We start from the raw sequence: 24,170 nt of genomic DNA, 5'->3' as shown, positions 1-24,170 counted from the left end.
AAATATTAGGGGCGTACATAGAATTTATAGGGCCCCATAGCAAAAGTCAGAATTGCCCCCCTCTTCCGCGAAGTGGCAGCGCTGGATCAGAGGGGCATTCAATATGTGAGTATTGTTTTTATTTTAGCCACTTTCCCGCTTTAAGCACAACCCCTATCATTATTAACCCCATTTATTTTTAATATTCCCCCCTCTGCCAGTCAGATCTCTTCCAGGCCCTCTTTACCCCCCTCCCCCTCTGCCTAACACACGGAAGGAGCCCAAGACAAGAAATAATAATAATAATAATTTAAAAAACGACGTTGTTCTCCTGCAGACAGCCAATCTTGTCTTGGTAGGAGGCTAGAACAGAGGAGTGTGTGGCCAGAAAAAAGGCTGTATGCTGTATGCAGCAGTAGCTCCAAAACAGAAGAGTGAGAAACCGATCAGCGGCGCTAGCAAAATGGACATCATGGGACACAAATCTCACATGACAACTGGCCAATAAGTGGAGTCAGCCTCTCTGCTTATTTTTTAGCTGAATTTTGTGACCTTTTTGGGCACAGGGAGCCATGAAGACGAAGAGGCAGAAGTAGAGTAAATGATGAACCATAGCTAGGACTGGGGGCCTGGGGCGAACACCTAAAGACATTAATGGGGCGCAACAGGGGGTGGGAATATTTGTCACTTGGCCCATAGGTCCTGAAGCAGCTGCGTGGTCTGCCTCCATTAGAGAGACACAACTGATAACTATGTACACTTTGCCACTGAGTAGTGCACTCTAAGGCTGGGTTCCCACGTAGAGTAAACGCTGCGGAATTACCGCAACGGAATTCTGTGTGGAAATTCCGTAGCATTTACAGTAGCAGCAAAGTGAATGAGATTTAGAAAATCTCATGCCCACGCTGCGGAAAAAAAAACCTAGTCTATGGGCCAAACAGGCAGCATCTCCGCACAGAATACGCAGTATATATTGAAATTCTGTGGATTTGAAAGTCACACGACAGAAAACTTTCCACACAACTTTTCTGCGGTTTTTTTTCCCCGCAGTGTGTGGCTTAGATTTACAAAATCTCATTCACTTTGCTGTTACTGTAAATGCTGCGGAATTTTCGCACAGTATTCCGTTGCGGAAATTCCACAGTGTTTAGTCTGTGCGGGAACCCAGCCTTAAAGAGACTCTGTCACCACATTATATGTGCCCTATCTCCTAGATAAGGAGATGGGCGCTATAATGTAGGTGACAGCAGTGCTTTATTTTTACCACTTTATTAGCGATTTTAGATTTATGCTAATGCGTTGCTTAATGCCCAAATGGGCATATTTTCACTTTAGACCAAGTGGGCATTGTACAGGGGAGTGTATGACACTGACCAATCAGCATTATGCACTCCTCTCCATTCATTTACACAGCGCATAGGGATCCTGTTAGATCCTTATGTGCTGCCTTATACTAACACATTAACAATACTGAAGTGTTTAGACAGTGAATAGACATTCCAAGGGATGTCTATTCACAATCTCTGCACTTCGTTACTGTTTCTATGGTAGTTACAGCCGAGGAAGCGTGATCTCGTTGTAACCTGTTATTTACCGCATAATCTCGCGAGATTACGCATCCTCTGCTGTAACTACCATAGACAAAGTAACGAAGTGCAGAGATTGTGAATAGACATTCCGTGGAATGTCTAAACACTTCAGTATCGTTAATGTGTAAGTATAAGACAGCGCATAGCGATCTAACAGGATCCCTATGCGCTGCCTAAATGAATGGAGAGGAGTGCATGATGCTGATTGGTCAGCGTCAGAACACTCCCCTGTACAACGCCCACTTGGTCTAAAGTGAAAATACGCTCACTTGGGCATTAAGCAACTCATTAGCATAAATCTAAAAACGCTAATAAAGTGGTAAAAATAGATTGTTTTTTTTAAATAAAAAGCATTACTGTCACCTACAGTATAGCGCCCATCTCCTTATCTAGGAGATAGGGCACTTATAATGTGGTGACAGAGCCTCTTTAAGAGACATTGAAGGAGAATAGGGAGCATTGCAGAAAACTTCTATATAAAGACTGAGGCTCATAGGACAGAAAAGTTCATGCAAGCACTGCTGCATTAGTACCATGTATACTCCTATGTGTTGATTGTGGTGTACTATATATTCCATTGTAAATTTATGATGTGCAAACTGCTTAATCAAAAGATTACATCGACATCTAGAATGATTAATAACAATTGATTTAAATCTGAAATTGTTCCTGGCAGTGGAATGAGGGGGCTGGCATGGGGGCATTGTGGCTCTCATGGGGTGTAATATGTCTGTCATGGCTGGTATGTGGTGTAAGAGCAAGAAGCCAAAAATACCTGAGCAGTAAACTCTGCAGGGGAGAATTATAGCTGTAACAAGCCTTCATACCAGTCTGGCCCAGAAAGGTAAGACGGGGAAAATGAATTACTACAATCAGAGAGATCTGTGAGTCATTTAAATGTAAGCTCTTGGCACCATATGCCGTAAATGTACGTGTTGGGAGCTTGTAGATAGTGCTCAGCATTGTACATTTACAGCATCATGCCATCGTACATCACTTGTGGGATGGACGGCTGTTATTGACAGCCGCCACACTGAGGCAACGAAGATCAAAGGTACTCGGCCATTTAACCCTTGTAAAGTCGCAATCAATAGCAATAATGGCATCACAAGGGAGGTGAATATTCTTACTAGCCGATTGTCAGCCCTGACATAGAAATTTCCTTGGCTGACAGTTTCAGGAGACAGCCTTGGGCCTAACAATAGCCCCCAGGACTGTCCTGAGCTAATCACTGTTATGGAATACCTGAGGTATGCCCTAACAGCTACATATGCATTTTACATACACAACCTGCAATGTATCAGAATGCATAGGTATTCCAATGCATTTAAATAAAAAAAAATCAAATTTTCAAGTAAAATTCCCCTTGTTGGACCAAAAAAAATAAAAAAATTAAATAAAGTAATTTGTAGAAAAAACAAATATGTAGGCAAAAAAATTTAAAATAACCACGATCATTTAAAAAAAATAAAAAAAAACGTTTTACTTAAATAAAAATCGTAAAACATAATAAAAATGTATATTATTCATCTTAATGGTTAAAATCTCTACAATAAATTTAAAGCATCATTTAAGGGGTCTGGAGAACTAAAAAAAAATTATAATTTGACATTCTGCTTAAAAATTTGTTATATTTTATATGTATAATAAATTATTCGCTAAATGTAATGTACCCAAAAAATATATAACAAAACAAAAACCTTAACGCAAAAAACAAGACCTTACACAAAAAAGGTCAGTGAAAAAATAAAAAAGTTATGGCTCCCGGAATGCACTGGGGCAAAAAAAGAAAAATATGCTGTGTCCTCAAATGCTATTGAAACCTTTGTAGGCTTTTCCTAATTTTTATTAAATCTATGTTTTAGGTGATTAGAAATGTTTTTTTCAATTGACTTTTTAAAAAAAAAAATGTTCTATGCATCATCTATACATAGAATCTGCATAGTTTACTATCAGTCAAATCCGTCAGTGAAGTGACAGCAAACAATACAGCTTCTACGTGTAGAGGATATATAGAAGCTGTATCGGAAAAAAAAAGAATTGTAAATAAAAGTCAATTATACAAAATTTTTAAGCACCTAAAACATAGATTTAATAAAAAACAAAAAAAGCCAACAAAGGCGATTGGCTGTTTCCATTAGCCCCGTAGATTTTGAATTGAATGCACATATCCCCCCTCCACTCCATTCATACCTCTCTGGTCTTGTGGCTGGGGGGGAACGAGGACCGGAGACCCCATTCTGGCGATTGGTGCGTAACTAATTAGCCACTACGTAGTTTCGCTGGTAAAAATACATCTATGACTTTATGATCTGCTATGGCCAACGTGGCAGTGTGGCACTATAGTGTTGGGACAGTAGGAAATAAGGCATTATAATGTGACGACAAAATGTCTTCATACTCTCTTATAAGCATTGTAGCAATTGGGGAGGACAATGTGCAATTTAGAAATATGCAATTTTAGAAATGTAAGGACAAAATTCCCTTAAAAACTATAGTGTTCATACATCATTTGATGTGACACAATGGAGGGGATTAGGAGCCCAGTTTTAGGGATCATAATATGCTATTTTATATGTTATTAACTAATTCTTATGGTTTTATCAAATTAAAGGGGTTTTTCAGTCAAATATATTACACTAGAAAATAATGATAAGAGCAAAGGGCAACGCAGTAATAAGTGTTCTTGTGAATGTTGCAATTTGCATGGGGTGTTTGAATCCTCACTAATCCCCAAGATTTATATTCTACGGTCTACAGGCGAACATAAAGCTGCTTATATAGACTAATGGTGGGATACAATGTCCCCCAATACTGTATCCTTATTTGTGCAGCAGTGGGACCATCTCCAAACTGTAGATGACAAATCTCAGGGTTCTACAAGGATTAAAATAGCCCAATACAAGCTACTATGTCCACATATTCTTATTATTTAACGGTCCTTTTATTATTACTTTTAAGACAAATATATACTCTTTAACCCCTTAATGACCAGCCTATTTTAGACGTTAATGACCAAGCCATTTTTTAAGTTTTTCCATCGTCTCATTCAAAGAGCTATTCAAAGAGCTATACACTTTTTATTTTTGCGTCGACATAGCCGTATAAGATCTTGTTTTTTTGCGGGACAAGTTGTGCTTTTTAATAGCACCATTTTGGGGTACATAGAATTTATTTATTAACTTTTATTAACTTTTTTTGGGTGGAAAAGAAAAAAAACCAGCAATTTCGCCACACTTTTTTGCGTCCTAAAGTTACGCCGTTTACCGTGTGGTATAAATAACACAATAACTTTATTCAGTGGGTTGTTGCAATTGCAATGATACCAAATTTGTATAGTTTTTGTATGTTTTACTACTTTTACACAGTGAAAACATTTTTTTTTCAGAATTATTTGTTTTTGTGTCTCCATATTTGAAGAGCCATAACGTTTTTATTTTTTCGCCGATGCAATTGTAGGAAGGCTTTTTTTTGCGGGACGACTTGTAGTTTTTATCGGTACCATTTTGGAGTAGATGCGACTTTTTGATCACTTTTTATCATATTTTTTTTAAGGCTGGATTCAAAGAAAATTTTTGCATGTTTTTTTATTTTATTTTTTACAACGTTCACCGTGCGGGTTAAATGATGTAATAAGTTTATAGTTGGGGCCGTTACGGACGCGGCGATAACAAATATGTGTAACTTTTTTACTTTATTCTGTTTGTTAATAATAAAGCCGTTTGTAAGGGGGAAAAGCAGGTTTTTCATTTTTTTTTTCACTTTCTTTTTTTCACTTTTTATTAAACTTTTTTTTTCACTTTTTTACTAGTCCCACTAGGGGACTTCACTATGCGATAATCCGATCACATTTATAATACACTGCAATACTTCTGTATTGCAGTGTATTATGCCTGTCCGTGTAAAACGGACAGGCATCTGCTAGGTCATGCCTCCGGCATTCACCACAGGCAGACCTGGGGGCCTTTATTAGGCCCCCGGCTGCCATCGGAGAAACAGACACTCAGCGATCCTATCGCCGGGTGTCAGTTGGATGAGAGGGAGCTCCCTCCCTCTCTCCAAAACCACTCAGATGCGGTGCACGCTATTGTGCACCGCATCTGAGGGGTTAAACGTGTGAGATCGATACTAATATCGATCTCACCCGGCAGAGCAGGGACGCCCCCAGCACTCAGCTACCTCTGGAAGCTGAGAGCAGGGAGATTTGACAGCTCCCTGCTCTGCTTACTTATTCCGATGCGCGACGTAAAAAGTCTATGGCATCAGAATAAGGCCCGTTAGTGACCGACGTAGAAACACTATGGGCCGGTCACTGACGGGTTAATATTGAGCCACAGGAGTCTTTTACAGACTAAAGAGTTTATCTCCTATACTGTGGTATGAAATGTTTATAGTATTATATTTTTTATTCTTGTGAATTTATAAATTAGGGTTAATATGCAGTGTGTGTGTGTGTGTGTGTGTGTGTGTGTGTGTGTGTGTTTTCATTTTGAGTGCACCCGTCTCAATTGCTGTTTAATAATAAAAGTAAAAGAGGCTTTGAAAAGACGGTGGAAATCCCATCGGACGACTTTCTTACTTCAAAGGCAGCTCAGTCATTCCCCTCCCTGTTGGCACCGAGTGAGCTTTGCTTAGCATCGGGACCTTTCTAATTGGCTGATGGCAGAAGGTTGAAAGGCCTGTGTACTTAACAGAGCCCCTTAAAACGGAATTTCACTAAGGATGTGCTACTGGAACACAGTGAAGGAGACAATACCTATCAGAATTCATTTCCCGCTAATCACAGAGAATATATACATAGAAATCTCGAGATAAGCATACGGCATGAGTAATATAATCATTTTAGGATTTGTAATTTCTTCTAAGAACGTCATATTATCACTCTGGTTTTCAGTACTTGATATATAACATAATTATAGGCTACTAAAGCTATATTCTTTTTAATGTAGTAGAATAATAGCTTTATTCAAGAAACTATTCATTCTAAAGATGTAATCAAGTAAGAAGAGTTTAAGAGAAGGGAATTCACTTTATTAATAAGCTTCACATTTCGACTAGAACTGGAGATTAGAGCAAATTCAGATGTTAGTTTTTAGCAATGGCACTTTTGAAAAAAATGCTGTTTTTAAAGACACACATATGAGTATGACCTTCATCCTGTACACGTCCCTGTGCGGATTTACCTTAATTTTAGACTGAATTGTAATGCAGGCCTGCATGTTAATCGACACAGCCCTATTGTGAGCATTTCCACACAACAGGGACCTACTGCGTCTCAGCAATTGGAAAACAGCTGCTATTTATTACACTTCAGGTAAAATAGACAAGATACACAACAAAAGTCTGTCTTCTAACATGGCCGGCATACAGAAGAAAAGTGCTTCATTGTTATTTTTGTAAGCATGTCATATAGGCAGCTTTACAAGCTCAGTCATGCAAAACTCCATATGTACATGAGCACCATAAAGGACACATGACAGATGTGCGCGTAGCCATGGCACACTAGAAAAACACTTTGAATGGACTGATTCATACACAAACAACCGGGCCAAAAACAAGGATATCATATCCCCTTTCCTGCCTATTACATTGCGCTTCAGGAATTTATACATAATTCTATAGTATATGTGCTCAGGTGTATTGTTTATTCAGCCCACATGCCTGCATACATAGCAACTAAGGGCCTGTTCACATCCGCGCCGGGCTTCCGTTTATCAGTTCCGTTCGACCCTTCCATCAGAGGAACCTATGAATGGAAAGCCAAACGGAAACCATAGCTTCCGTTTGCATTACCATTGATTTCAATGGTAATGCTTTCATTGCAGTTGGTTTCAGTTTGATTCTGTTCCAAAATCCAACTGCAACGGAAGCATTACCATTGAACTCAATGGTAATGCAAACGGAAGCTACGGTTTCAGTTTGGCTTCCCGTTCATCGGTTCTTCCGACGGAAAGGTCAAACGGATGCCCGACGCTGATGTGAACAGGCCCTAATCGTAGTAGAACAATTCACATAGTAACTGATCCAGCACTTTCAGAACTCATGAGGCGAAAGATTACAGGATTCTGTGGATCATCTCATTTATCAGAACTGTCTAACATCAAAACGGTGCATGTTGCCCATAGCAACTAATCAGAGCTCAGCTTTCATTTCTTAAACTACTATGGCGAAATGAAAGCTGCACTGTGATTGGTTGCTGTTGGCATCATGGCCAGTTTTATGTCAGAAAATGTTGATAAATGCGGCTATGTTTTACTAATAGTTTCGCAGCTCCATCAAACATGTGTAGGACTTTCTGCAACTGACCAACTTCTGACTAAGGCATAAGGCTGAACCTACAAAAATGGCTATATAATTTCTGTTGGTACAGCTGCTACACTAAAGCATGGGTACATTGTAAGCAAAAAAGGTAGAGGACATATAATTTCTGAAATGTCAATTGCTTTATTATACAAACAGGTGGCTGAATTATGGGGTCTGGATTTAGGAGTTTGGGGGGTCTGAAATAGTTTTAGGGTATAGCCGGGATTAAAGGAATTACACAAGCTTTATAGAAATTGTAACTTTAACTGCAAATGGTGTCTGAGATCCCCTCCCTCTATACTGTCCTCATTGTAAGGTACTTTTCGTAAGGACAGTATTTAGGAAGTATAAAAACATTTTTTTTTATTCCGACAAACCCCATTCTATGGCAAGCCATGCCCCAATAAACCACTTCCTATCAAAGCTAAAGTGTCCCTAGCCCTGCAGTTGCCTTTACAAACATTTGTGAAAGAATGGGTGGTACTAAAAAGCTCACTGAATTCCGGCGTGGTACTGTAATAGGATGCCAGCATTGTAACAAGTCCATTTCTGAAACTTCCTTTCTCCTAGATTTGCCAAGATCAACTGTGAGTCGTATTATAGCAAAGTGGAAGTATTTAGGAACCAAGGCAACTAAAGTGCTCAGGCGCATAGTGCATAAAATTCGCCAACGCACTGCTGACTCAATGATTGCAGAGTTCTAAACCTCCTCTGGCATTAACATCAGCACAAAAACTGTGCGCCGGGAGTTTCATGGCATGGGTTTGGGTTTCTATGGCCGAGCAGCTGCATGCAAGCCTTACATTACCAAGGACTTTTGTCCACATAGTGTTTGTGTATATATACACACTACCGTTCAAAAGTTTAGGGTCACTTAGAAATTTCCTTATTTTTGAAAGAAAAGCACAGTTTTTTCAATGAAGATAATATTAAATTAATCAGAAATACACTCTATACATTGTTAATGTGCTAAATGACTATTCTAGCTGCAAACGTCTGGTTTTTAATGCAATATCTACATAGGTGTATAGAGGCCCATTTCCAGCAACCATCGCTCCAGTGTTCTAATGGTACATTGTGTTTGCTAACTGTGTTAGAAGGCTAATGGATGATTAGAAAACCCTTGAAAACCCTTGTGCAATTATGTTAGCACCGCTGTAAACAGTTTTGCTGTTAAGAGGAGTTATAAAACTGACCTTCCTTTGAGCTAGTTAAGAATCTGGAGCATTACATTTGTGGGTTCGATTAAACTCTCCAAATGGCTAGAAAAAGAGAGCTTTCATGCGAAACTCGACAGTCTATTCTTGTTCTTAGAAATGAAGGCTATTCCATGCGAGAAATTGCCAAGAAACTGAAGATTTCCTACAACGGTGTGTACTACTCCCTTCAGAGGACAGCACAGACAGGCTCTAACCAGAGTAGAAAGAGAAGTGGGAGGCCCGCTGCACAACTGAGCAACAAGACAAGTACATTAGAGTCTCTAGTTTGAGAAATAGATGCCTCACAGGTCCTCAACTTGCAGCTTCATTAAATAGTACCCACAAAACGCCAGTGTCAACGTCTACAGTGAAGAGGCGACTCCGGGATGCTGGCCTTCAGGGCAGAGTGGCAAAGAAAAAGCCATATCTGAGACTGGCTAATAAAAGGAAAAGATTAATATGGGCAAAAGCACACAGACATTGGACAGAGGAAGATTGGAAAAAAGTGTTATGGACAGACGAATCGAAGTTTGAGGTGTTTGGATCACACAGAAGAACATTTGTGAGACGCAGAACAACTGAAAAGATGCTGGAAGAGTGCCTGACGCCATCTGTCAAGCATGGTGGAGGTAATGAGATGGTCTGGGGTTGCTTTGGTGCTGGTAAAGTGGGAGATTTGTACAAGGTAAAAGGGATTTTGCATAAGGAAGACTATCACTCCATTTTGCAACGCCATGCCATACCCTGTGGACAGCGCTTGATTGGAGCCAATTTCATCCTACAACAGGACAATGACCCAAAGCACACCTCCAAATTATGCAAGAACTATTTAGGGAAGAAGCAGGCAGCTGGTATTCTATCTGTAATGGAGTGGCCAGCGCAGTCACCAGATCTCAACCCCATAGAGCTGTTGTGGGAGCAGCTTGACCATATGGTACGCAAGAAGTGCCCATCAAGCCAATCCAACTTGTGGGAGGGGCTTCTGGAAGCATGGGGGGAAATTTCTCCCGATTGCCTCAGCAAATTAACAGCTAGAATGCCAAAGGTCTGCAATGCTGTAATTGCTGCAAATGGAGCATTCTTTGACGAAAGCAAAGTTTGAAGGAGAAAATTATTATTTCAAATAAAAATCATTATTTCTAACCTTGTCAATGTCTTGACTATATTTTCTAGTCATTTTGCAACTCATTTGATAAATATAAGTGTGAGTTTTCATGGAAAACACAAAATTGTCTGGGTGACCCCAAACTTTTGAACGGTATATATAAAGTCCTAAGGCTGGACAGAAACGTCGCATCTCTGAATTGATTTAATAAATCACATTCTTTTTGCAAATATTGGAGTGCTGCAGGATTAATTTTCGATATATTACATAGTCCTTGGATCAGGATTACCTGCTATGCACCCGTTACTATAGTGGAATTTGCTATAGAGTGCTGCTTTCTATATATATCTTCATATATATATATATATATATACACACAAACACATTGTTTTCTGGGAACTTTCTGCGTATGGTTTTGTAACTGATGCTCATATTTGGCTGAACCGCTATATATGTTCTAGACAGACTTCTGTGAAATGATTGATGCAGTGTTTATGACACCTTAGACAACGTATGATGATCCTACACAAATAGACAGTTTTTCAGGGGTAGCAAATATATATATATAGACCTGGCATAGTCATAAATTCGTGTTAAAGTTTAATTGTTAGCTTTAAATAAATCACATAAGAGAGAAAAAAAAACATGGCAACACTTGATCAACAAGGTAAGATATCAAAACCATATTACAGTGTGAGAAAAATAGCAGGTGTATATAACAAGTAACGAAAGAGACAGGCATGCCCACCCCTTTTATTATCCTTGACATGCAAGGGTAACAGTGGTCAATAGTTATTCAACTGTCTATCAGAAAGTCATGTCTTACAGAATAAGATGAATTTACTCATGTGTTGGTGAAACTAAGATCATGTTGGACTACAGTACAAGCCACTGTAGGCTTTTACAGAGCTTTTCAATGTACAAGTGTATATATATATAATGTTTTATTTTAATTTATATATAGTAATGCAAGCATCTTCCCTGTATAAATACACCATTAGACCAAAAGCCATAACTGAATTTTTTCGTCACATAGCCGCGTGAGGGCTTATTTTTTGTGGGACAAGTTGAAGGTTTTCATGGCACCATTTAATGTACAGTATTATAAAATGTACTGGGAAACTGCAACAAAATGATTTGTGGGGTGAAATGGGCAAGAAACAGCGATTGTGCCATGTTTAGTTTTTACGGCGTTCATTGTGCGGTAAAAATGACGTGTTCACTTTATTCTGTGGTTTGATACGATTACAGCGATACCAAATGTATATGTTTTTTATGTTTTACCACTTTTATAAATAAAAAATTATGTTTAAAAAAATAGTTTTGTGTCGCCATATTCTGAGAGCCATAACGTTTTGTTTTTTTCGTCGAGTGAGCTGTGTGTGGACTTATTTTTGGTGGGACGAGCTGTAGTTTTTATTGATATGATTTTGGGGTACATGCGACTTTTCTATTCTATTTTTTAGGGAGTTAAGGTGACCAAACAACAATTTGGACGTATTACTTTTTTTTACGACGTTCGCCGAGAAGGTTAAATAACGCTATATTGTAATAGAGCAGACTTTTATGGATGCGGAGATAACAGTTATGTTAATTTTTTTTTTTTAAAAAAAACAACATTTCTTTAGTGGAAAAAATGGGAAAAGTGGGTTATTTTGAACTTTTAATTTAATTTAATTATTTTTTTGGTACACTACTGAATACTTTTACTTTTTTACTTGTTTCATTAGTCCCCTTAGGGTATTTGAATGATCGCTGGTTCAATACAGTTCAATATGTATTGCAGTATATTGCCATTTTTACAGGCTTCTGTTAAGCCCTTAACAAAGGCAGAAACATGGCAAACCTGGGGGCTTTCTTTAGGCCCCCGGGCTGCCATGACAAACAACGGCACCCCGCGATCGTGTCGCGGTGGTAGGGCGATGGGCTGTCAGAGGGGCCGCCCCCTCTTTCTAACGGCTTGGAGGCTGCGGTAGCCCTTGAAAAAGCTACCGCGAAAAGCGCGTCGGGGCTCCTGTTGTGGAGTTCATTTTAGGCTATTCATGCTACACATGGGTTGGTATATCTGGGACCTTATTTGATTCATGGTGATTTCCTGGTTTCTATTTAGCTTCATACACATTGAACTTAATGTTTGCTGCCATCCCTTTCTATATATTGTTGGGTCAATTACATGTTGTTGTGTGGAGACATGGGTGTCTGAACCTTATTTTTGGTCTGCATATTTTCCTCATATTATACACATACAGCTTGTTTGACTAAGTGACCCGTAGTGCTGTTATATATACTGCACTGTTGAGTATATGTAATTTTTTGAGTAGCCTTTCTGTTCTCTACATCAGTGTATTTTAATTGTTTGTCTCATTTTAGGTCCTGATGGCCAATGTGTATTTATTGTAATAAAGGATTCATATATTTTTGCAGATACAATTTGTATTTGGTGTTATTCTTCCCTTTGTGGAGGTGTTATATGTCATCACATACAGTTATGGGTGTTCAATGTCTATTTTCTTTTTAATATGTGCGTACGTTTATTAACGTTTACCGTTTGGCTTGTCTCAGTATAGGTATTCATTATTTAAATCAGTTGTTTATTATAATCCTATGTTTTAAATTGTTTGGTGTTTTTTTTATGTGGTTATTTAATATTGCAGTTTTAATAATGGCCACTAGAGCAGACACAATTGGCTGACACTGTTTTCTGTAGATCACTTGTCAGCTTTGCTGCATAAATTGGGACAGAATGATGGTGGACAAGTTAATGACAGCTCTACTGTACTGCAGGAGGCCACGATAAGGCAGAATATCAACACTATATACCCATGGATAAGGTTCTATATGTCCATTTCTGTTCCCTGGGCAAAGTGGCTGTAGTCATCACTTCTTGAAGACTGTAATAATGATTTAGGGAGTCAATAGACAGCTCTTTGTCAATTTACGCTCATTTATTTTAGCTGCCATAAAGCACAAAAACCCTGCTGCACTGTCTGTACAAACAATACCAGTAGGAAATGTGTGCTTCCAATATGGGTACCCGCAGTTTTTAAAAATAAATATTTGCAACATTCAAAGAAAACAACAAACACATTATTTCCCTTCTGCGGACTTAGACCCAGTTCACAAAGAGTTTTTTACGCTGATTTTGACGCGGAAACTGTGTTGGAATCAGTGGCAAAAAAACGGTCGAAACCGACGGAGGCGTTTTTTTCAAGTGGTGGTTTTTAGCCGCTCGCTGTAAAAAAAGCGGCATAATCTTTCATGCCGCGGTTCCGCCTCTGCTATCCCATTGAAATGTTTTTCGCAGCGTTTTTTTGCCCGCAGCGCTCAATGGCTGCGGCCGAAAAATGGCGCAAGAATTTGCAAGCAGGTCAAAATCTGCCTCAAAATTGCTGAAGGAAATGTCTGTGTACTAATCTGCCTGCAAAAAAACTCTGTGTAAACAGGGCCTTAATATTAAATGCTTGATAAACAAAAAACAAAAAGAGAGAGATGTCGCTCCTATAAGGTGATAACGTACTTAATTATGAATGTTATCTAAAAAGGAGAATTTAGATTGACTCACCTGGTGGAGTTGTGCAAGATCATCGGCACAACTCAACTTTGTTGCATATCGGGTGTGATTCACCCTGGTGTTGGCACACTGAGTAAGCCTCCGGAGCGGACCCTCGATGTATAGCTCCAAGATTGGAGATTCCACCGTGGTCGGGTAATTCTCAAAATGAAAGACATGGAATAAAATACTCCTTGTATCGGGCGCTCTTGTGCAAATGGTCTAGTGAGTCCACAATCGGATTTTTGAAAAAAAAAATGATTTATTCTGTGAACATACTTAAAATATAAGGGCTGCAACTCTTTTCGATCTCGTACCGAGGTCGAAACGCGTTGCAGCACTTGTATTTTAAGTATGTTCACAGAATAGTTTTTTTTTTTTAAAAATCCGATTGTTGACTCACTGAACCATCTGCACAAGAGCGCCCGATACAAGGAGTATTTTATTCCACGTCTTTCATTTTTAAAATTAAATGCATTAGACATCCTGACAAGTTTTAGTAAGTACTTTTATTACATATGAAATAACAATACTAAATAATAATTTCTTATCTCTCTGCATTGTGCTGTTCATCTGTTATTTCTCCTGGAAACGGATTAATAAATTGACAACTGGGCGTTACCTTTTCTCTTACCAGCATGGTCCCTACTGAGCTTGACACTGTCAGTTCTTTTTGGACAGTGTCAGAGCGAGTGTACCCCCGCTATATTGAAAAGAGAAATGGTAACACATAGTTCTCAGTCGAAACACAATCAACTACTCTCAAGAAATTAACAAGTTTTTGGATTCTCTTGAATGGCTATAATTGAGACCATTTATAAGAACCTAGGAGAATGAGCAGTAAATTAAAAAACAAACAAAACGGCATGTTGGGTGGTTTAATGGATCCACACCTAGCAGAAAGCGTATTAATCAGTGGAAGAGGAAGGAAAACATAGAAGAAAAAAAGGTAAGGGTGAAATTATTCCAACTGTGGTGGGGGAGGCTACTTTGGGTTACCACAATAGTCATAATAAGCAGAAAAAATGAAAAAAACAAATATATGCATCCAGGTGTAACAATAGTGGCAAGAAGCTGCCAGGATCAGAATATTGTTGTCTTTTTGGCAGAATCCTGAAACATCATCCAAGTGTGCCAGGTCTCCAAAAACGTTATAAACATGTTTTTATCAATGGACCCTTCATTCTTTTTGTAAGGTCCCAGATCTGTCTCTTTCTGGGACCATAAAAAAATTGGCCCTGCAGAACTTTATTGAACTTGTTACAATCAACAGACGTTTATATTCTGGGCATAGTTAGCATACATCGTACTTCACCATTTTAATTCCTACCGTTCTAAGAATCATTAAACCTTAACTATTGTCTAAATGTACAAGGTAACGAGAGAAAATGCAGGCCCCTGAGGAAAGGATGCCTTCTGACAGAGTGGGTTATGAAGGGAGGGAGAGCCCTGTAATAACAGCGGGCTTTCCTAAAAGCCCCCTGGTTAGCGCTGTTTTGATACAGGCAGAGCATAGTTAATAAAACCTCTTTGGAAGAACCCCAGTGAGGAAATCTGGTGTGGAAGTGGTTGCACTGCTCCTCCTCACCTTAAAGGGGTTTTCCCACGAGGGATATTTATGACATATCCATAGCATATGTCATAAATGTCAAATAGATGCGGGTCCCACCTCTGGAAACCGCACCTATCTCTAGAACGAGGCCCCTAAACCCCGTTCTACCTCTTTGTGTTCTGGCTGATTTCCGAGCATGAAGGAGAAAACCCCATAGAACTGAATGGTAATTACGGAAATTTAACTGCCATTCACTACTATGGGAGTTACGGAAACAACGTAGCTCAGCGAGTTTCGTTGTTTCCGTAACTCCCCACCATGTAAATCAGGAAGTGGCCGGGAGTCAACGTGAGCACAAAAAGCTAGAACAGGGTTTAGAGGGCCCCCTCCTAGAGACAGGTGCAGGTCTCAGAGGTGGGACCCACATCTCTCTGACATTTATGACATATCTTGTGGATAAAAGATTTCACTCCTGGGGGGCCTTTTGCGGGAAAGATTACTACAAAGGGTGAGGGTTGGCTCTCAACAGTCCTCACCCAGATAGGACCTGTCCCAGCCGGCACGGGTTTAATCTCTTAATCCGTTGCGGTCTTTCTCCTGCCTCCTGCCAACGTCCTTCCCATCTTAGCCCCAGCCCCACTATTAGTAAAATGAGAGGCAGAGCCCCAAGTAGGTCCTCATCTGACTCTGGTAGAAGAGTACGCAGTGCATCTAAAGAAGGTCAGACCAGAACTGCAGCAGCTGCTGCTAGGCAGCAAATAGTAGTTAACACTGCCCCTCTTCCTTCTGAAGCGGAGCAGGGGTGCATTTCATTCCTTAACCCACTGTTTGTGATGCAGCACCTGAATCTCCAGCTCCCAGTGACTTTATAGCTCCCACTCCCCCTTCCTTGAGCGGGCCCCACGTGGGCTGGCCCTTTTTCTTTAGTAGGAAGAGGTCAGTTGCTATTAATAATCATGCCCAGCAGGTGGCACTAAGATTACTGCAGCTGCAGGGGCCCTAGTTGCTGTGAAAAGTGGTGCATATACATGAAACTGAGGCTGACTGCGCCCCATTTTATGATGCCCCTGAAATTCAGCTCTGCCCACACCCATTCCATCTGCTGCCTGTTCGCCCATATGGCATTGGATACAATCGCATTTCCAAGGAAAAAAAGTTGCATGAGAATGTGATTTGTGGTCTTCTGACAAGCCATACAGGCATGTGAAGCATAGGCATAGAACCGCGAGCAGGTCTTACGCGATTCTCACTGATGCTCTCATGGTAAAAGGTAAAGGAGAGCACTCTTGAGGAGACCACGGTCAGTATCCTATTTTACTTGTTCAAGCTCCCCCTGCTGTGACCACAGTTGTTCCACCAGCCACGACAGGAGCCACAGGTGCAGAAGATGAGTTACGGTTGGCGGCAGTCGTGCAGCAAATTCTGGGAAGACCGAGATACCGATGAGGCCATTCACGGCTGTCGCAGATGTTGTGCCCACCTCGCTTGAAAGCCCACAGACATTCAGTGAAGTTGGGGAGTTGACGTGCTTCCAAGCTTGGTCAAAGGCGCCCGTGCCGGCGAAGGTGAAATTCTTAGTTTGAAAAACAATATAGCCTAAATTAGATAAAGAAAAAGGAAATAGTCCAATACCACAGATGACTTCCCCAGGTGGATCGTTGGTTCAGCCTGCATTGGGGTCGGGGTCTTTGGGTTTAATGTTTCGTGACTATTTTTGTAGTGTTGCAATTATGCAAAAAAGGAATTTGTGGATATATGGTCCCTCGGCGAAACAGCTTACAGCGGTTTAAGGAAAAGCGTATAGAAAAAGGTGATAAAAAAAGCAAACGTTGCCAAAACTTTTGGAAATTGGCTCTAAGCGTTCTTGGTGCTAGAATGTATTCTGACTCAGAAACATCCTAAATACTGTGCTATGTTAATTTATTTAGACACATTTTTCTAAGCGTACAAGCAACACAGGGGGCACGGCCTGGTGGAGAACTGTAGGCGGAGGTTAGATTTGCATTCAGAGGTAGGCTGGGCGTCAAAAGCTACCGATGTTTGGCTTCAGCTGATGATGGCTCAACGCTCCTCCTTGTCCTTTCAGCCTACAGCGGCCAGCCCAGGCTTTCAGCCAGCAGCCGCTGGACGCAGACCCGGGGCATGTTGGATATATAAAAAGGGCCTTGCCACTTTTTTCACATCCTGCAAGTTTCATCACGAATGCTCGATTTGTGAAGGGTAGCATTCCATGCTTAAAAAAAGGAAAGGTGGTCTCCAAGCCTCTTGCTTTAGGCAGGACCAAGGACACCAGTGAACATGGTAGAGATGTGCCCATGGCTAAGTCAATATGACAGGAGACCGGGCATCTATTATTCAAAAACTTTTGTCATGCATATCTTTCATGCTACAGCTCCGCGGTTACCAGGACGTTACTAAAGAATTTAACTTTCACCAAATCCTAGCGGGTTGGCGTAAAGCATCGACATTTTCATATTCGCACAGACTGGTATCCTTCCTCTTGTGACAGTATATCCTATCTTCTCTACAATTCATTTTTTCTGATGCCTACGAAGCAGCACTTTTTCATTTAGCCTTTTCTTTGGATTTTTCGGCGCACTTGTGGGCAAATTAGTACCTGGCAATGGGAAAGCCCCTATGGCTATGGCTTCATCCGGTGTGGTTTTACTGCAAAACAGCATAAGAATCTGGATAATACGGTCAAAAACTGAGATTTATGTCAGAGGCATGTGGATATCATTTTTAGCTCACCTATTCGAGTACTGTCCCATAAAAACGGTGAGCAGTTACTAAGTGATACGGAACAGTGATAAACATTTTTAACACATGCAAATAGTTAACGTTTTACTAAATTTTAATTTGTGTCAGTTTTCAAAAAGACATTAGTGTACTTTTGGCCAAGAGCAAAAGGATATCTGCACACATTTTTTTTTCAGACGCATCGAGCCTACCAGATGAGGACATAAGGTTGGGTAGGTGAAAATCTGAATGTTACTGGCATTACATCTGTCCAGATTTACTTACATGTTGAATATTTCTTGTTTACTTTAGCAGGGTCACATAAGCCCAGAGTATGGTTTATCGGGCATTCGTAACTGTTCTGAGCAGAGAAGACAGCGGCTTGTCGTCCTGGTGAAAAGACCCTTGGTTTTGCAAAGATCCATGCACACTGGAAGGTTGTTCGGGGGTTAAAATGGGTACAAGTCCTACACAAGGTAGTGGCAGATAGCAAGATTCACCAGGGCTCTACCATTCTGATCGACGCAGGTGGAAATGATTTATGATCTATCTGTTTATCCAAGTGGATAGATGGAGAGGTGCTTGCAAGTCACCAGCTAAAGAAAGAGCTAGAAAAATATTGAGCACTCATGTTACTCGGCATGTCCGATCAGAATGTGGTGTAGCTGTCAATAGGCAGTTTGAAGGGGACAATCACAACTTACTGCGGGATGATGGAGTGCATTCTAATTCTATAGGGCTCGACATACTATTGCCTGGTTACAGAACGTCCTAGACATAGGGTTACATCTCCTTTCTAGTGGGATGGATCAGGGCATTATGTAGGAGTTCACAAACCCCTTATGGCGGGAGTGAGAATCTTGATTAGGGTGAGAGAAGTCATCTTTACCTTCACACAAATGTGTATCACAGACGTGGTGAACGACATCCGAGATTACCACCTCTTCAAAGAGTAATTGTATCATTTATGATCAAGGTTCGCTTTTAGCTTTTATATAAATATAATTAAATAAAGCGGAGGCCCACTTTCCATCAAGATCTGAGCTGTGTTGTCTAATTATTGAAGGCTATACAAAAAGAAGATTTGGGCTAGAGGTAGCTCCCATTTAAGTCTGCTTAAAAACGACATTAGCAAGGAAGTCTTGCTTGTCCAAGTAACTCCTGTTTGTGATAGGTGAATTCCATAGATGTGCAAACAGGAGCACCTTTTAAAAAATTAGTCCAAGGGAATGAACCCTGAAAACCTCCTTCCCTTTCTGAATAAGCCAACTGAGTTGCTAACCAAAACCATCAGGTATCTGTTAGATGTTATGACCTACTTTTCTTATTGTTAAGCCAAACTAATATTGCTATAATCATATTCGTAGCTTTTACATAGTATATATTTGAATGTAGTTAGATTTTGGTGAAAATATAAAACCATAAATTGTATAGAAGGAAAATAATATACTTTTCAGAATGCAATAGTGGCAAAAAAAAGTTTTAAGCAGATAAATTACAAGTACCTAATTATAGAGAATATGGAAGACAACAAATAAATTAAACATGCAAAGCATACTGACCCAACAAATTAGGAAGAAAATTCTCAAGTGGTTTTAGTAAATTGCTGAAAATTGTGTTATAATGACTACAGTAAGGTACAAGGGAATTCAATCTAACAGGATATGCCAAATGGGGCAAGATTTACTGGACAAAATTGCATTTCACAGCAATATAGCGTCAAAGCAGAAATAATTACAATTTATAGAATTAACTTACCAAGGTTTCTAAAAAACGAACAACACCCTAATGAAGAAAAGAATAACCTGAAATAAATCATAATGGTGTGGACTGTCAGATCATGGTCTTGGCAGACCTCCTCCATAAAATATCATTCTGTATCATTTTCAGTCCAAAACTAGTTACATTTAGGGGAGATAGGGATGACGTTTTAATACAGCCACAAATCAAGTTGGAGACTATGCTGGCGAGATGTTTCCACAAAGTAGACATTTGGAAAATTTGTTAGGGCCAAAGCACACAACCGCAATACAGCTCCCATAGACTTCTATGGTGGCCTAATATACCTCTGTATACCTCCGATTTCATACAGAGACCTAAATAAATTCACACCAGTTATAAAAGAAAACTTCCTGCAGACATGTTTCAAGCAGTTTAACAGCATATCAGAAGGTTTGAGTCAGTCTCTAGTTTATAAGAAGCAAACTAATCGGAACAATAGGAAATAAAAAGCGTGCCCTGCCCATGACAACAATAACATCATATAAAACCTGTACTTTATATAGCATATACAAAAAAAGGGGGAAAAAAACAGACATATTACTCACAATAAAAATATTCCTGTAAATCCTGTGTTAATGTGACTAAATCTATGAAATCCATATATAAGAACCCTTGACATACATTAAACCAAAGCTCAATTTCACTACTTTTGAGCTATACAGTTCGCAGATAGACAAAAAATAAAAAAGTATAATGTGAAAGGGGATGCAAGGCCAAACTATACAAGCTGCATACACATCTGCCATCGACTTCAAATAAAAAAAAGTATATATCTTAATATGTGCGATTGTTGTTAATTCTTATTGTTCCCAAAAGTGTAGTAGCCTAGGCTTTTTAGTACTGTAAAAATTAAAGTATGCTGACATAAACCTGCTGAATGTATGACAAGGACACTACTGTACAGTATATGTCTGGAAGCTCTTTTTTTAGTACACAGACAATTATACATCTGACCTAGTGTCCAAACGTAGTGTAAACCTATCGTGACTGATAGTTTTACACTTTTTGGTAACATATCTTATCTTTTATTATTTATATATTTATTACCCAGGAGATTAAAGTAATGGCCTACATAACCATGATGTCGGAAAAAGATCCTCTCACAACCTAGAGTATGTGTATTCCTATGGAGTAAAATGTAATTAGACTATGTATCCAGTATCATGTCCCATGATTAAATATTAAATTAATTTATTAAATCAAGCAACGCTTAAACATTTTTTAATTGGAGTAATTTTTTTTTTAACTCTCCTGTGTAGATATTGCAGTTACATACTTGCTATGGCTCCCCGTTTTGTTCTTTTGATTCCTTGTAAGAATGTCCACCTAGTGATCCTCTTGCATATGGGCAGCGGAGTGTTTCCTGATATTCTGCATGCCAACCAGGGCCGGACTGGGACATAAAATCAGTCCTGGCTTTTTAAATCACACAGGCCCACCTGCTGTCCATTAAGTATTGCGCGGTTACGGGCCCACCCTTCAGTTATACAAAAATCATGAAACATTGTTTATTAAATGCTGCCTTCCTGTTGTGCCACAGAAATATTTAATAAATCAGCGGTCATGTGTGTCGACACAGCTAAGTAAACAAAGATCGGACGGGATCACCGGAGCGGCTAGGGATTTAATAGGTAAAGAATGCTTCTTTTATTATTGTATGCCTTCCCCACACCCCCGTGGCCTGTTCTTTCTTGATCAATCAAAGAAAACCCCTTTAATAAGAACTGTGTTGGGGGGGGGGGGCAGCCAACCAGCCCACCGTGCTCCAGCCCACCAATCAGCGCACTAGAAAAGGCTTGATTTCGCTGACACTGGACACATTAGGGGCACGTTCTAAGAGGGAATAAAAAAATATATCTACACATGAACTTTTTTTTATTATTATTATTATTATATATTTAATATTGAGAAATTTAATATTAAATCAAAGCCTGAAGACCTCAGTCAGTATTATTACAATATTTTCCGGTTCATAAACATCAGAATATAAGCTTAAAAAAAAAAGATGGAAATTAGTGGAGCTGCTTCTTTTGTTACAGCCTTCACATAATACAGTCTAGCTAAGGCCTGAAACTCTGCTTGTGATACATAACAAATGCACTGAACTATGCATGATTCCAGGAAACCCGGCGTCTCACGCCAGCAATCGTGCTAAACTCTTCAGGATGTCAATAACTCTGCTTTAAATTGGTAAAATAATCAATAAGCTTGATAATGTAGAACGGCATATAGGGGTCTGCAGAGACCAGAGCCATTAATTACACACGCAGAAGTGGTTTTTATCAAACTGAGACTTCAATAACACATTAACATTCTGTATCCTTTCAGGTAGTGGGAACTGGCACCGATTCAACATGTATATCAATATATACCAGTCTCTAAGAGATCACCTCTGTAACAACCTTGTATGCAGCAGGACATATCATTGCTGTATGGATTAATCCCTGACATTCCTATACAATGTACACTGACAAATGTTATAGAAAGCACTACAAGCAACTACTACACAGTATCTACTTCCCATGTATTATAATGGACATGAATAATCATGACTAATATTTTTATGCACGGTATTTGATGCACCTAAATATTTTTGGATGGCATCCTACAGATTAAAGGCGTTTTCCAGCTTCTGACAACTGATGACCTATAGGTCATCAGTACATGATCTGTGGGGGTCCAACTACCGGGCCCCGTACAGATCAGCTGGTCCGGTGCACCAGATGTACAAGCCGCAAGCAGTTAGCTCCGGCCACGGAATAGTGGCCGACCTGCAGTACTGCAGCTCTGCTCCTAGTCAAGTGAATAGGAGCAGAGCTGCAGCATGGCCGCTATGCTATGTAAGGTGCCAACTGCTTCCGGACTCTATACATAGCATTATGCACCACAACATCCGGTCCCCACAGTCCACCAGAGCGGCTTATCTGTGCGGGATCCGGGTGTTGGACCCACACCGATGACATACTGCTGACCTATCCGGTGGATAGGTCATCAGTTGTCAAAAGGTGGACAACCCCTTTAAGCTGGCCACACACTAGTGGTTTCATATAGTCGTTTTATAAGTGACTTGCCATTCGTGGTTGGTCTGTGAAGGTTATTATTCTGTTTATAGACCCATATCACCCTATATTTGAGCATGCCCCATGCTGCACATGTCATTTGTTCTGAACAACTTTTTAATTATGCCAACAACTGCATCTGCCAATGGCGGATATAATCCAGCAGGTTAGATCAATTTCCTTTATATATTTGACTTCAAAGTGTTTCACACTCTTTTATATCACAAAAAAGAGCTGACAGTCAACAGAAAATGGTCTAAAATCGTTTTTTGCGACCATTGCAATTCTCTAGTGTAAGGCCAACTGGTGACTTCACTGGATTTCTATTCTCCTGAGGAGACCAAGGTAGTCACCCAAACTCTTCAGAAACACTGTTGCAGCATATTGGTGATGTGCTACCAGCACTTCCACCCCTTAATTTCTCCTGATAATCTGGATACCCATCCCTAGATTTGAAGAGAGATTTTTAATTCTTTCTTTCATACAAATGTACATAGTAACTTACAGTTTAATTTTTCACAATGAGCAATGTACCAAAGTCTTCTTAAAATACTGTGGATATTTAACCTCGACATAATGAATTCTAAATGTCTAACCTAAAGGTCCCCAACCTTTTGCAGATTGCAAGACATTTTCTGATATGGTTTTGGCCCTAGTAGTAAATTCTAGCAATGCTTTGGCCTCCCTGGTGCCACTAGTGCACATTATTATTCGTAGCTGCTAACAGCTGGGGAGCTATGGACAGGGGGCACGAGAGCCACATTTGGCCCCCCAGCCACTGGTTGGGTAACACTGCTCTAAACCATCCAAATAAAATAGTTTAATCTGGTTTGGAAAGGGAAATAAAGTTTACAGAGGCCTGATAAGTGCTGGATTATCTTAATATCTAGAGATTATTGGATGAGAATAGAAATATATATCAAACTTCTACGATAAGGAACCTTCAACAATACAGGCCAAAATAAAATGTTAATACATTATATGCTAGTATAACTTTGATTTTTATTCCGAGGTATTTACATATTGTTCTATCTGATCAGTCTTCTGCTTCTCTTTTGTAAAATTTCACATTATATTGCAATTCTGTGCTGGAAACACGGGCCATACTATAAGAATTTTAAAATTATAAGAATTTCTGGATAATCGGAAGATGGCTTAAAGGTATTTGTCTGTAATGATAAAGATTTGTTTCACACAAGGCTTTTTCATGATCTGTAATGAGTCATGACTTTGTATTTTTTTTTCTACTGTGGTGTTGCATTAGTTTTAGAGCACGCTGCATTGTTTTTATTTTTTTACTTTTTAATTCCAGC

The 24,170-nt window shown here is 39.6% G+C and overlaps 1 protein-coding gene across 1 annotated transcript in view; it reads right to left on the bottom strand.

Moving 5' to 3' along the window:
• EFNA2 (ephrin A2) overlaps positions 1 to 24,170 on the bottom strand; it is a 196,247-nt gene that overhangs the window by 129,505 nt on the left and 42,572 nt on the right. The window lies entirely within an intron of this gene.

The sequence above is a fragment of the Rhinoderma darwinii genome, chromosome 1 (genome assembly GCF_050947455.1).
Source record: "Rhinoderma darwinii isolate aRhiDar2 chromosome 1, aRhiDar2.hap1, whole genome shotgun sequence".
Lineage (NCBI taxonomy): Eukaryota > Metazoa > Chordata > Amphibia > Anura > Rhinodermatidae > Rhinoderma > Rhinoderma darwinii.
The sequence above is the reverse complement of the archived record's forward strand: the minus strand, read 5'-3'. Positions and strand labels throughout refer to the sequence as shown.